At 44.7% G+C, this 10405-nt stretch overlaps 1 non-coding gene across 1 annotated transcript; it reads left to right on the top strand.

The window, feature by feature from the left end:
- The first annotated feature begins 7839 nt into the window (after nucleotides 1–7839).
- On the top strand, nucleotides 7840–7946 carry LOC126031685 (U6 spliceosomal RNA). The gene has a single exon (XR_007503517.1). It is a non-coding gene; the product is annotated as a U6 spliceosomal RNA (small nuclear RNA).
- Nucleotides 7947–10405: the final 2459 nt, after the last annotated feature.

Here is a 10405-nt window from a genome sequence, read left to right as displayed (position 1 = left end):
GCCAGTTAACATTTGTTGTTACTCTTTTGGGCCAACTCACTAAATTCAGAAGTTACTCCTCACTCCTCACTCAGGAATTAATGCTGGTGGGTGGGAGACTATATGGGCTGCCAAGGTAAGTGCCTTACCCTCTATACTATCTCTTCAGCTCCCTGAAAATATTTTTTAATTAAAAATAGGTAGTTGGGGCCGAAGAGATTTCATGGAAGTAAGGCATTTTGCCTTGCATGCAGAAGGACGGTGGTTCGAATCCCGGCATCCCATATGGTCCCCGAGCTTGCCAAGAGCGATTTCTGAGCATAGAGCCAGGAGTAATCCCTGACTGGGTGTGACCCAAAAACAAACAAACAAACAAACAAAAATAGGTAGTTGGCAAGATTCAACCTGCACTGTCAGTGGCATACTCATGCTAAAATGAGGAAACAAACCTGCATTCCCCTAGCACGGAACCTCCAAGCTCCTGCTTCCCTACCCCCCTCATTCCCACATGCCAATGACATACTTTCCTCTATCTTTATCTCATGTCCAGGGATCCTAAGACTGTTGAATAATCTAAAGATTATGGGGAACTCCTCAGAATCAAAACTCTAGGGAGTGCAATGCATAATAATCATTTGCTCATTCCAGGGAGAACAGCTGGCCAGAAGCATTTGTATATTTTAGTAATTGATCCATCATACATCAAAAGGAACGTATCAAGCACTGTATTGTGTCACACACCACAGACATGAGGAAAACAGACTGAGTCCCTACAAGCAGTCCATGGTAGAAATGAATTTCCACTACTCTGATGCCATAAGTTACAATCACTGTTTTAATAGTACAGTTCTTTTAATGTGCAGTTCTTAAAAAAATACATTTTCAGGCCCGGAGAGATAGTACAGCAGCGTTTGCCTTGCAAGCAGCCGATCCAGGACCAAAGGTGGTTAGTTCAAATCCCGGTGTCCCATAAGGTCCCCCGTGCCTGCCAGGAGCTTTCTGAGCAGACAACCAGGAGTAACACCTGAGCACTGCCGGATGTGGCCCAAAAACCAAAAAAATAAATAAATAAATAAATACATTTTCGGGGGCCGGTGTGATAATACAGTGGTAGGGCATTTGTCTTGCCCGTGGCTGACCTGTGACAGACCCGGGCTCAATTCCAGGCATTCCACATGGTCTCCTAAGCCTGCCAGGAGTGATTTCTGAGCACAGAACCAGAAGTAATTCTTGAGCGCCCAAAACATAAATAGATAGGTAGGTAGGTAGATAGATAGATAGATAGATAGATAGATAGATAGATAGATAGATAGATAGATAGATAGATAGGTAGGTAGGTAGGTAGATAGGTAGATAGATAGGTAGGTAGATAGATAGATAGATAGATAGATAGATAGATAGATAGATAGATAGATAGATAGATAGATAGATAGATAGATGATAGATAGATAGATGATAGATAGATAGATAGATAGATAGATAGATAGATAGATAGATAGATAGATAGATAGATAGATAGATAGATAGATGATAGATGTTTAAAAAAAAAAACATTTCTAAGCCAGAGCAATATCACAGCAAGGAAGGTGCATGCTTTGCATGCAGCCAACCGGGTTCGATCTCTGGCATCTGCCAGGAGCAATTTCTGAGCACAGAGCCAGAAATAATCCCTGAGTGTTGCTAGGTGTCGCCCCCACCCCCAAAAAAAAATTTTTTTTGTTTTGTTTTTTGGGTCACACCCAGCAGTGCTCAGGGGTTACTCCTGGCTCTACTTTCAGAAATCGCTCATGGCAGGCTCCGGGGACCAATGACCTTCTGCATGCAAGGCAAACACCTTACCTCCATGCTATCTTTCCAGCCCTTGAAAAACACATTTTTTAAGTACAACTAAGTAGCTAAGTATTTCTGGGTACAGGGGGTTACTGGGGACAGGAAGCATTTGGAGGGAAACTATGATTATATATTGGCTTAGGGATGGAGATCAGGTTAGCTCTCCTTGGGAGAAGGGATAGCATGACCTGTAGGGAACAGGAAGTAGAGGTGGCTAACCAACCAGTGCCTGAGCATCAGTGCATGGAGGGAGTGTACAGGAAGGTAAAGAAGCAAAATGGGAGAAATGGATGAGGTCAGGACATTGGGATCATTACAAGATGGAGGATACTTTCAAGATTGTGGTATCGATCAACATTCAAAAACTTCAATGTTGGGGCTAGAGAGATAATACAGTGACATAGATGGTAAGGCCCTTGCTTTGCACAAGGTGAACCCCAGCACCCTATATGGTTCCCCCAACATCATCATGAGTAAATCTTGAGCTGTGTACTCAGGGATCGCTCCTGACAGACTGGGGGTGAGGAAGCGATATGAGGTACTGGGGAATGAAGCCAGGTTGACCTCGTATAAGCCCTATCTGCTGTACTATCTCTCCAGTCCCTTTATTTCATTTTTTAGTTAAAAAATATTTTGATTTTTGGGTCTTATATATCTGTTAGTGCTCAGGGACTACTCTGGGCATGGTGGGGGTATGGGGATGGGAGATTAGATCTGGACCTTCTACATGCAAAGCTGGCGCTTAACTTCCTCTTCACTGTGTGTGTATGTGTGTGTGTGTGTGTATGTGTGAAAGAGAATGAGAGAGAGAGAGAGAGAGAGAGAGAGAGAGAGAGAGAGAGAGAGAGAGAGAGAGAGAGAGAGAGAGAGAAGCATGTGGAAATGGCATCTCTGTTGAAAGTACATTTTTGGGGGCCATTCCCTAAGCAGTGAGAAGAAATCAGATAAAATGAGGAATTTTTCGCTCCAGGCTTTTTTGTTTTATGCCATGGAATGCTAGGAGGTCTTTTGTGTTTGGTGTTCAGACCTGACGTTCAAAATGTAGGAGGGTGTCTGGAGCTGCTCCTGGATTTCTTTGAGCTGTTCAGGGGATATTTGACATTTACCCAGACCCAGCTCCACACTCTCCACAGCAGTAATGGAACTGCTGAAGAAGAGTGACAAAGCACAAACTTTAAAAAGAGGATTCGGAGCTGGGTGTGGCCCAAGCACAAACAAAAATAAAGATCACTGATAAATTAATTTACATTTTCTGGGGCTGGAGAGATAGTATGGAGGTAAGGCATTTGCCTTGCATGCAGAAGGACCATGGTTTGAATCCCGGCATTCCATATGGTCCCCTGAGCCTGCCAAAAAAAATTTACATTTTCTGGGGCTGGCGAGGTGGCGCTGCCTTGCAAGCGCTAGCCAAGGAAGGACCGTCTTTCGATCCCCCTACGTCCCATATGGTCCCCCCAAGCCAGAGGTAATTTCTGAGCGCTTAGCCAGGAGTAACTCCTGAGCATCAAACAGGTGTGGCCCAAAAAAAAATAAAATAAAAAATAAAAAATTTACATTTTCTTTCATTAGGAAAAAAAAAAAGAGGGGCCAAAGAGATAGCATAGAGGTAAGGTGTTTGCCTAGCATGCAAAAGGTTGGTGGTTCGAATCTTGGCATCCCATATGATCCCCAGAGCCTGCAGGGAATGATTTCTGAGCGTAGAGCCAGGAGTAATCCTTGAGCATTGCCAGGTGTGACCCAAAAACCAAAAAAAAAAAAAAAAAAAAAAAGAGAGAGAGACAGAGACAGAGACAGAGACAGAAACACAGAGACAGAGAGAAGGAGCCAGAGCGGTGGTGCAAGCAGTAGGGTGTTTGCCTTGCACTAATTTGCACTTACCTAGGAAGAACCTTGGTTCCATCCCCATGACTCCCACATGGTCCCCCAAGCCAGGAGTGATTTCTGAGCTCATAGCCAGGAGTAGCCCCTGAGCGTCATCGGGTGTGGCCCAAAAACCAATAAAAGAAGTTATGATAATCTTTTGGTAAGACTGTTTGACACTGGGTTGTTTGTTAGCATTTATTTTTCACAGTTCTGGAGACACACAAGTGCTAAATCCAAGCAAATTTGTATCTGGAGAGATACTTCTGGCTTCATAGACTACCTTGTCACTGTGTTTCCCCTACCCAGCAGAGGGTCCTTTCCCAAAGAGACTACCATTCTTTAAGGCTCCACCCACTAAGGCCCCACTTCCTAATGCCATCCTTTAGCAGGGTGTGGGGCAGGTTTTCAACATATGAATGGGAGTTACATATGCGATCCACAACACCAGTTGGTCACTAGGACTTGATATTCCTGTCAGTGGAAGGCAGCTTTTATTCAGACTAAACATATGGCTTAAATGTGAAAAAAATAATAATAATAATACTTCAATACTTTAATACTCTGATCCTGTGAAATTCAACCACAAGATAAAACCTTTGTATTTGGCAGTGCCCCTGTGTTTTCAGGTAGCTGCACTTAATGCACTCAATCCAGAGGCACCCAAAAAAATCAGTATCCTTGTCCAGGTGAAGGAACGACGAACTCATCACTTTAGTAACTAGGGTCAAGTCTAGGTTTCTAGAAGTCTCTGGGCCCCTGAGAATCCACCTAGCCGCTCCTTCCCAGCAGTTTCTCTAGGAACTGAACGAAGGATAAGGTACACAAAGGGCTTATGGGTGAACCAAGACTCTGTCACCACAGAAGCCAAATTCTCCCAGCTGAAGATCTGTGTGATCTAGAGAAGAAAAGAAGATCGTGAACTTGACATCTCCCCCCTGCTATTCCTCAAGGGTTATAAGCAATCAGTTTAGTTTTGACTCAGTACTTGATGGTAGGAATTGAAGCTACAGAAACTGAAGGTAGAGAAAAATGTGGTTCTGTGCAAGGATGGGTTTTCTTTTTTTTTTTTTTATAGAGATGGGTTTTTTTTTTTTCCCTCTGTGTTTTGGGGGATTTTTTGCCTATTTTACATACACACACACACACACACACACACACACACACACACACACACACGCAGAGCAGAGGCTGTTCAGAGTCATTTAGGGTCAGACAGTGGTTGCTCAGATCTGGTGGGGGATAATCAGGGAGTTCTCCAAACAGTGCTTGGAGAGCCATTTAGTGCTGGATCAAACTGAAGGTCCAAGCATGTGCACTCCAATCCTTGGAGTCACTTCTCTCATCCCCATTCCCTTTGTTCTTTTCCTTCTCTTTCCACAAATCGTTGTTTGATCTTGAGTGCTATGTGATAGATGCTAAAACAGAATGATCAAATAATAAAAGCAGGGATCCACCACCTGAAATCATGGAGCAACAGCCCTATGCCAGGGCCTCAGGGAAACAGTCCTGTCCTCCACACCACCAGAAATGATGACCACCTGTCATCGCAGGCAGAGGACTAGAATGATGTCTGGGCCATCAAAATGAGTGGGATCAGAGATCCCAAAGCTGGACAAATTTAAGAGGTTCATGACGCTACAGCATTACCCCAGACAGAGCAGGAAACTATGGAAACTCAGGTTTCCCATACACCCTCAAACAAGCTAACACCCCAGCCTGCTAAACAAAGTCTATGTCCCCTGCCTAGCAATTTAATGTATGAGGCTTTTTTATGGTAATGAGTTGGAACTTAAAACACAGTGAAATGCAGTGCAAATCATAGCAAGGCAGTGTTCAGAAAAAAAAAAATGCTAATCTCCCTCCAATATCTCCAGCGATGTTCTCCCGAAACTACCTACTCCAGCAAGGTTCCTACAGGTTAATTATTGCTCCAGAGGAAATTGCACTGATTTGCATCAGCTTTCATCAACTAAAACCAGCAAAAGTTAGTCCTGCAGGAACAGGCCTGGGTTAACCTGGTGGCCCCGATGCTGACAGGCAAGAGGGGTGTGGCTTTACCCCCCACGCCCCCACAGCTTCCCCAGAGGAATTATACATGTTGACTCCATTGCCTTGGGGCCCTGATCTAGTTACCTATTCACCTGTACTGCACATATCTGATACTCTCAGAGCCTCCCCACCTGCTTCTTGCAACAGCGCAGGAGTACCCAGCTTTAGGCCTAGCATTTCATTTGGCCTGTTTGAGAATTCCAAGGCCCATTCAAGTACCTGGTGAGCTCATCAACAACTATCAAAGCCACCTTTCTTCTTCTCCGAGTCTCAGGCTCTTTCAAATGACTGGCTTCCCAAGGTAATTTCAAAATCTGACTGGCCCCTACTAAAGCCAGCGCATGCTGCCTCTGAGCACTGAGGTCAAGGCACACTTTGGAAGGAGGAATGAGTTACAGTTAGTTACGAAACAGAATTGCTTGCATGAAGGGAAAGCAGCTCAAAATCTCTCTGCAGGACTAAGTCCCCAGGGCTCTGACGCCATGAGTCGTCTCTTCTCATATTACATGGGATTGGAAAGATCTCCAAGGCTTGCATGTCAGCCTCTGTAAGTAAGAGGGCACCTCCTATTTCTGAGACAAAGGAAAAGTCTGTAATCCATACATTGATATGCAAATATGTGTTTACCCAGGTGAAGTGCCCTTTGAGAGGTGCACCTGGGAGAAGTTCTCATTTTGTACTTCACTTTTATTCCTATTTCTTGAGGCTATCTAGAAAGGATTGCAAAAGAAACCTTCTGGGGGCTGAGGTAGGTCAATGGTAGGATCCTTCTTCATGTGTATAAGGCTATGGGCTAGATCCCTGGCTCTGAATAAAAGGTTGACAAAGAAAGTTGTGCTTGCACACCACAGTTGGTCTACAAAAACTTTTAACTGGTCCACATCTTAACAACAACCCCCCCCCAAAAAAAAAACCTTTTATTCTCTATGCATTCATATGTGTGGGCTGTCGTTAAGCCCTTTGATAATAATAACGGAACCAAGAGTTTCTCATCTCAGTAGCACCTGCCATGGAAGATCCCACTGGTGCTGAGGATATTCATAAATAGAGTGAGTGTTTCATATTTACTGATGACAGTCCAGAAGCCACTGCATTTTCTCTATGAAAGGGTTGAGCAGCTCTGTACTGACACCACTGAGGGCCCCAGACTTTGTTCTTGCAGCTTTTCTTTTTTTATTTTATTTTTTGGTTTTGGGGTCACACCAATGGTGTCAAGGGTTACTCCTGGCTCTCTGCTCAGAAATCGCTCCTGGCGGGCTCGGGAAACCATATGAGATGCTGGGATTCGAACCACCATCCATCTGCATGTAAGGCAAATGCCCTATTGCTGTGCTATCTCTCCAGCCCCGTTCTTTCAGCTTTTCACTCACGGCTCTGTGGTTATTTTTCATAGGGTGGAACTGAGCCTCAGAGAGGTCGCTATACCTGGGCTTAACAGGGCTTAGCATATTGGGGGGGGGGGGGCCTTAGCATATTTGAAGCATCAGTGAGAGAGTAGTAGAGAAAGACGAAAGAGTAAAATCTATCTCATAGATAGATCCCGGGTAGACTGAGGGCCTGGGAGAAGTAACAGAGTCTTTACTTTGCACAAATCAGGGCTCAGGTTGGTCTCTGCTACCCCAAGGCTCTGATGGCCCTCTAGTATATCCTAAATTCCCTGAGTACTGTTTGGGAGACTCAGAAAAAAAAAAAGTAAAACACCAAAATGGAAAGAAAGGCAATGGCTCCCTATGAACCACCCCAAACCCCAGAGACAGGGACATTTAGGGAAGGGGTGAGTCACCTGATCCAGGCAGAATGGATAATCTGCAAGTGATAAAGGCCTATGGTACAGCCAATTATGATGGATTCCTAGGCAGCCATCACCAGCTTGGCTGTGATATACAAAGTGTCTTTCACCCTGGCTTCAAGAGAAAGTTTGTTTGTGTCAACAACAATACCCAAGGCCTCACTTCCTTCAAAGGCCACACGTTGGCTCCAATCTCAGCCAAAGCCAACGATCCCGCCATCTTGGGTTGTTCATGCATCTGTAGTTTGTGCTGATCATCACATTTGGTGACCCAACTTCCTGGGCTGTGTGGCTGCCATCTGCACTGGAGCACATAAAAGATAACTCTCGTGCTCACTTCGGCAACACATATACTAAAATTGGAACGATACAGAGAAGATTAGCGTGGCCCCTGCGCAAGGATGACACGCAAATTCGTGAAGCGTTCATATTTAAAAAAAAAAAGGAAAGAAAGAAAGATAACTCTCTTGGGTTGCTCCCAGCATCCTCTGCCCTTGTATGTCACATTCCCACTCACACCCATTCAACAACCACCCTCCACCCCTCCCCTAATTCTCAGTCCCACCACCTCCCACCAATCTCCAACCCCTGCTCCCACCCAGGAGGAGCTGAAAAATGCACTGAGTCAAAAATAGAGACCATCCACCACCTCAAATGATTTTGGTTTTGATTTGATTCGGGGCCCCATCCAGCAGTACTGGGGACTGAGGGGAGAATCATATGGTGCCAGGGATCAAACCCAGGGCTCCCACATGCCAAGCATATACTCAAGCCCTATGAGCCATCTCACTTCAGTATTGTGGCTCCCCCACAGGCCCCTAAACATCTCAAAGAGGAGCATTACCTTCCTTGGCCACCACCCCAAGAAAGAAACACAGCTGTGAGTATCCTTAACCATTACCAGCTGAAACCACATCCTGGAAAGCATGTTTGCCTTTATAAACTACTATGCCCACACACATAGGAACCTGCGGGAAATGCCTGCAAGATGGGAGCACCCCAAGTGCTGGCTGGGCAAGAAGAGGGTGCTGTAGTGTCCCCCTCAAACCCTCCCCTGGCTTCCCACAGCACTCCATGCTTCATTGCCCTCTCAAATCCATTACCTCCAGCAAATGAATAGCAGAGAGGTTCATTGTATCAATGAAAAGCAAATCAAGCTCACATCTTCTGCTGGGGGAAATAGGCAGTGTGGAGGTATTAATCAGTCATCCTAGAATAGAGGCAGAGGGATCTCTGATGCTTCCAGAGTCCCTGTTAGAATTTCCTCTTTGTACCTGATGGTGAATTGGCATAAGATCCAGGCCCATAGGTGAGGTCTTAATTTCACACCATGTGCTCTATATTGTGTTGGACAGTGGGTGGTATAAAAATAAAACACAAGAGTGACGATGGGGTAATGGGTAGGGCGACTGCTTGTATGCGGCTGACCTGACACAGACCGCAGTTTGAATCCCGGCCCCCCTTATGGTCCCCCTAGCCTGTCAAGAGTGACTATTGGCCGAAGAACCAGGAGGAACCCCTGAGCGCTGTCCGGTGTGACCCCTAAACAAACAAACAACAACAACAAAACACCAGGTTCTGCTCTCAGGATGTTTATAATTCAATAAATAAAAGCAGCAGGACATTCATGGGGGACATGAGAAAGGTTTATGTGAACTTTAGGGCAAGGGATAAAGATCAGATAAGAAAATACATTCTGTGCATCTATCCTACATCTATCCTACATTCTATCCTACTGAGGATAGGTAGCTGTGGTGGACCCTAAAGACTGTCAACGAAAACATCACCAAGTGTGGTCCCCACAAACAATTGAAAAACAAGTATATGCAGTTCAGAGGTGTGCAACGTCTAAGGAAGAGGACAGACTCTGGAAGAAGCTGTGATGACATTGTGTAAGGATAGTACAGAATGAATTTGTCGAGAAAAGGAGGAATTGGGAGCTATCCCTGGCAGAGAATTCTTCCTACCAAAGAAGTAGGCATGAATAGCATGCCCATGATATAAAAAAAACAAATTTCCCAGTACTTTTCTTTTTTTCTTTCCTGAAGGTTAAAAAGTTAGAATTTATTGGGCCCAAAGAGATAGCACAGTGGCATTTGCCTTGCAAGCAGCCGATCCAGGACCAAAGGTGGTTGGATCGAATCCCGGTGTCCCATATGGTCCCCTGTGCCTGCCAGAAGCTATTTCTGAGCAGACAGCCAGGAGTAACCCCTGAGCAATGCTTGGTGTGGCCCAAAAAACAAACAAAAGAAAAGTTAGAATTTATTGTACAGTTGAAGTAGATGTTCCAGATCCCTCTCCAATGTCCAGACATCACCTTTTATTCACACATGGCACTGTCCTGTGCCTCAATACCCTATCTATGTGTGGCTTCTTTTTTCTTTTTCTTTTATGGTCCCAGACCCCCTCCAAGTGTGATTTCTTTCCCTTTTTTTTTTATCTTTATTTAAACACTATAATTACAAACACAACTGTAGTTGAGTTTTAGTTACAAAAAGAACATCCCCCTTTCACCAATGCAACATTCCCACCAGTAATGCACTGCTCAGTACTTTTCAAAGTAGCTGAAAATGAGGACAGAAACATAAGTGGAATCCAGATCATGGAGTCAGTTTTGCATGCCATGCTAAGAGCTTAGCTATGACCTCCCTCCATTAATCATTAATGATGAAGGTACATTTTCAGATTCTCACTTAAGATATGTAAGTGTATACTCTGATCACATTCTTTTGTTTGTTTGTTTGTTTTTTTGTTTTTGTTTTTGTTTTCGGCCACACCCAGTGACACTCAGGGGTTACTCCTAGCTATGCACTCAGAAATCGCTCCTGACTTAGGGGACCATATGGGATGCTGGGGGAACGAACTGTGGTCTGTCCTAGGCTAGTATGTGCAAGG

The sequence above is a fragment of the Suncus etruscus genome, chromosome 15 (genome assembly GCF_024139225.1).
Source record: "Suncus etruscus isolate mSunEtr1 chromosome 15, mSunEtr1.pri.cur, whole genome shotgun sequence".
Classification (NCBI taxonomy): domain Eukaryota; kingdom Metazoa; phylum Chordata; class Mammalia; order Eulipotyphla; family Soricidae; genus Suncus; species Suncus etruscus.
This window is presented reverse-complemented; position numbering and strand designations above follow the sequence as displayed.